Below are 5,429 nucleotides of genomic sequence, written 5' to 3'. Positions count from 1 at the left end.
AAATCATCATTACCAGCAAGACAAAAAAAAAAAACAAAAACAAAACAAAAAAAAAAAAAAAAAAAAAAAAAAAAAAAAAAAAACAAAACAAAAAAAAAACCAAGACAAAACAAAACAAAAACAAAGCAAAGTAAGTCTAAAGCAGATCTGATACAACAGAGTGGGGCTCCTGCTGGCTCCACTCTGGATCCACTGCAGAACATAGTTGAGCTCAGTAGCCAAGCTGAATAGAGAAGTACACAACTCATTCTGAAAAACTAAGAATGTTTTCTGATTCAAAAAATTATTTTAAAAACTAAATTTTTTTTCTTGAGAAAGACTTTCTTAGCAAGAGCTTCTCTCTTTCTAAACACACATCACCACAACATGATTAACCCTTATGCAGAAAGCTACTCTGAAATAAACAGGCTATTTGTAGTCCACAATAGCCATCATCTAGACAAGAAAAAAAAAACAAAAAAAAAACAAAAAAAAAAACACCACAGTATGTCTCCATACTGAGGACAGCTGGAGAGCTGAGAGATCTCCCCAGTCCTCAGAGAGGAATTTTAGGGCCTGATACTAAATTGCATGCCCAAACAAGGCTACTAAAGCTTCATATCCAAAATATAGACTTCCAAGAACAAATCCTGAGGAAGATTCCAGCTTCAAATCCTTCTGTAGACCCTTTCTCACAGGTAAAGGACATTAACAGCATTTGTGAGACAAAGACCACAGCTGTTTTCAGGGACACCTATTGGTTTGATGCCACCTCCATCAAACATACCTTGCTTTATTTCTGCAACCTGGTGTTCACTGTACAGCAGCAACTGCTTTGTTCCTTCACTAGAAGACATTTTGCATTAATAGATTATCCCCAACAGAATACAAAAGACTGCCTCCTAAGAAATCATAATCTTCCCTACCAGGATGACATACGATAACAGAGACCACCACTCATGCCCTAGAACACAGACTACTGTTGCAAAGCAATTCTGGTAAGGCGTTAGTTATGTTGGCTATAACTAATAGACAATTAACACTAAGTAGCTACCAAAGCACTGCATCTGTGTTTATTCATCAAGGTTTCCAGGAAAGTGCATGCTCCCAAGCTGGATGATCACAACTCATCCAAGGTCACAAGTGAAGATTCCGCCCACTTCTCTGTGATTTGGCTAAATTGTACAGGCTTGATTGCCTCCTCCTTGCTAAACTCCAGCAAGTTTAAAGAAAGCATTTAGCACTGTGCAACACACTACATGAAGTGAGCCTGAGGTCATGAAGAACGAATAAAGAGGTCAATTTAAGACCAGGAAAAACTTGTGGGTCACAGAAGCACAGCACTGCAGATCTGCTACCTGCATTCTTGCAGCATGGAAGATTTGGTATCGGTATTTGCTCTAGGAAGTTCTTTGTCCACATTTGATGTGCCTGCACATAACACAGTCATAGCTGTACATCCTCTTAGAAGCTGTGCTGGATTAGCCTTGGCCAGCAGTCAGGTTTATACCAAAAATGACTGCACTGACTGCAAAAGCATTTTTAGCAAATTAACAAACCCTCCATTCACTCCTGTCCCTCAACAGGACACAAAATCTTATGGGTCAAAATAGACTGGAAGATTGCTTATTGGTTACCATCATGGGCAAAACAGACCCAACTTCAGACATTCAATTTAATTTATAGACAAAAACAGATAATGAGGAAAATAGAAACAAAGACAAAAGTTCTTCTCTGCTGCTTCCTCATCACTCTTTTCTCCTGCTCCAGCATAGTTTCTCCACATGCTGCTGAGGAATCTCTGCTCTGAAGCCTGGAGCACTGCCTCCTTCTCCTTCAACGACCTTGGTGTTTGCACTGCTGTTTCTCTCTCTTTTCCCTCCCCACACTCCTCTGTCTGTTTAGGATTTTTTTGTACACTTGTAAATACTTTTTCACAGAGGTGCCACTGGCTTGGCTGCTGAGCTCAGCTATGTCCTGCACTATGTCCTGCAGGGGATCCAGAGTGGAGCCAGCAGGAACTGTTTCTCTTCTCTAGCCTTTTCTCAGAGAGGCCACCCCAGTAGCAGCCCTGCTACTGACACCATGACACCTACACTCAGCTGAAAAGCCTACCATGAAAAAATCACAAGACTGAAGGGGAAAATAGGGGTGAAATATCCTTCACATCACCCCCTAGTGAGACCAGAAATGTCAGTTACAAAGTGATGGATGCATGCAAACTGTTAACAATATTTAATATTTAGAAACCATACAGGTACTTTTCCTTATAATGTTCAGGGAAAAATCCCTCAGGACTAAACTTCTCCAGGTCAGAGAAAATCTTGGTAGGGGAAAAATTATAACAGGAGTATTTGTACCATTCAATACTTGATATCCTTCACCTAGGAGAAAAGGGAAAGGAAGAAGGATCAAAGCAACAGCAAACTGGTGGCTGTCTAAAACTGCTTATAAAATAAAAAAGAGAAAAACCCTACCCTTTACCTGGAAAACTTTCTCAGTACTCTCTGCTGCAGGTATTTCAGCACTCATCCCAGCCACCTCTAGCTACTTAAAACCCTAGAATGGCCACATGGTGCATTCCTATCTCAATTTCTTCAATCTTGATAAAAGAGGAATGGAAAATTTACCACATTGTCCAATTCTCTGTGAATCTTCTTCTGGGCTTCAGGATTACATCCAAGTAAGCACAAGGCTTACATTGCGAGGGTGTGCAGAGATGAAGTTAGAAAAGTAAAACCTCAGTTCAAATGGAAATTTGTCAGAGATGTCAAAAACTACAAGAAAGAGTCCTTCAAGTACTATCATGGCTTAGACCATGATGAAGTACCATGCATACAACCCACCCCAGTGGAACAAAGAAGAGTATCAGAAAAAATAATAAACTAAAAGCTATGGATTGAGATAAGAAAAGTTTACTGATTGAAATATAATAAAGTAAAATGAAAACAGGAAAATAGGAGAGAGGAACAAAACCCAAGAAACACAAGCAATTACACAAAACAATTGCTTACCATCCACTGACTTCAGTCCACCCCCAAGCAGCAACCTCCACCTCCCCACCCCCAACCCCAGTTCATGTACTGAGCAGGGCCTTCTGTGGTATGGACTTTATGGTATGACCAGTTGGGGTCAGCTGTCCTGGCCATGCTCCCTCACTTCTTGTGACCCTCCCACTGGCAGAGTATGGAGCACTGAAAAGTCTTTGATGTTGGGCAAACGCAACTTAGCAAGAACTAAAACATTACAGTGTAATCAACATTATTCTCATAACAATTTAAAACATAGCACTGTGCCAGCTACTAGGATGAAAATAAATTCTATGCCAGCTGAAAGCAGGACAGCTATGTAAACAAGCAGAAACAGAAGGTAAGTGTTTGCCTGCTGTTTAATAGGAGAGATTAATTAGTCACCAACAAGACTGAAAAGGCATCGATACTCAACACTTTCTTCACCCCTATCCTTTCATCAGCACCAGGCCTTGGGAAAAAAATCCTGGCTGATGCAAACACAGACCCACTATCTGAGAAGGAAGGGTTGGTATGTGAACTATTACAGGAGCTTGTCCTCTAGGCATTGATGTGATCTGACAGTATCCAACCAAGGAAAGATGGCCAATATAGCCGTGAGGCCACCCTCCATAATTTTTAAGTTGTGGAATTTTGGGGGACATCCAAGAAGACTTAAAGAACGCTAATGTCATTCCTGTCTACAAGAAGGACTTCAGAGAGGATCCAGAAAATTACAGGCCCACCTGTCTTACTTCAGTCCCTGGGAAACTTACGGAACAAATTTTCCTGGGTGCTGTTACAAGGCAAATGGACCCCATGATTAGGAAAAGCCAGCACAGATTGACCAAGGACAAATTGTGCTTGACAAACCTGATTGCCTCTTACAACAAATGAACCTGCTTGAACATTGTCTACCTGGATATCTCCAAGGCTTTTGATATGGTTTCTCATGGCCTCCTCCTACAGAAATGTGTATGTGATAGTGTGGATGTGTGATCCATGTGGTGGGTGAGGAATTGGCTGCCCAGCCACACCTGGAGGGTGGGAAATTGCTCCCTCTCACCCTGCCACAAGTGGAGTTGTCCAGGGAATGATACTGGGCCCAACGCTGTTTAGTATCTTCATCAGTGGTTTGGATTATGGGATCAAGTGTACCCAGATGAAGTTTGTCAGTGATATCAAACTGAGTGAGGCAATGGACACTTTGGAAGGGAGAGCTACCCTGCAGGAAGACCTGGACAGGCTGAAAAATTGGGCTAACAAGAACCTTATGAAGTTCAGTAAGGACAAATATCCTTAGGTCCTGCACATGGAAAAACATAATCCAGGAGAGCAGCACAGGCTGGGGATCTACCTGGCTAGAGAACAGCTCTATGGAAAGGGACCTGGGGGTGCTGGTGGACAAGCACATCAGTGTGAGTGAACAGTTTGTTGCTGCAGCAAAGAAAGCCAATACAAGACTTGGCTGCATCAATGCCAGGAGAGATAAAGTAACTGTGCCATTCTACTCAGTTCTGGTCAGGCCACACCTGAATATTGTGTTCAATTTTGTCCCTGCTGTACAAGATGTGGACAGGGTAGAGAAGGTGTACTAAAGGGCAACAAAGATGACCAAATTACTGGGTAGCCTGTCATGTGAGGAGAGGCTGAGAAAACTGGATTTGTCCAACTTGGAGAAAATAAGCCTAGGCACATCTTATCACCACGTTCCTGTATTTAAAGGGTGTCTACTAAGATGACGGAGATTCCCTTTTCATAAGAAGTCTTATGGAAAAGTGAGGAGTGATACATGCAAATTACACCTGGGAAAATTCCAACTGGACACAAGAGGAAAACTTTTCACAATGAGAATAATCAGCCATTGGAATAATCTCTCCATTATGTGGCAAGTGGTGGATTCCCCAGCATTGAAGACTTAAGATTCAGCTGGACAGGGTGATGGGCCATCTCATCTAGACTATGCTTTTGCCAGCAAAGATTGGGCCAGATGATCCTTGAGGTCCCTTCCAACCTGGAATGAGTCTATAATGATTATCAGGATAACCAGCAATTTTCAGGTGCCCAAAAACTGACCAAAAGGGAGAAGTGTTAAAATACTTCTGGTAGACAGCAAACATCCCTCTTCCTCTCTCTTGCCACCTGAGAGCAGTCCATTGCTGCTCTAGTAATTAGCAAATCTTTCTTTTTAAGCCACAGAAGCTTGTTGTTCTGCTCTTCTCTTCATTTGTGCAAGAAATCTCAAAAAGTGGGAATGGTCTTACAGATTTGTCAGCATGTGGTTCAATTGCTCAGCATTTATAAACATTTGGCTTGGCAGGGAAAACATTACTTGGTGTAAACAAGTTTATCCCAGCAGTTCCCATAGTTACTGATGCCTAGAACAGCAATAAATGAGATTTCAAAAGAATTAAAGGAAGAAGAAAAGGTTGGTACACATAA

The sequence above is a fragment of the Vidua macroura genome, chromosome 4, assembly GCF_024509145.1.
Source record: "Vidua macroura isolate BioBank_ID:100142 chromosome 4, ASM2450914v1, whole genome shotgun sequence".
NCBI classification, from domain to species: Eukaryota; Metazoa; Chordata; class Aves; order Passeriformes; family Viduidae; genus Vidua; species Vidua macroura.
The sequence above is the reverse complement of the archived record's forward strand: the minus strand, read 5'-3'. Positions refer to the sequence as shown.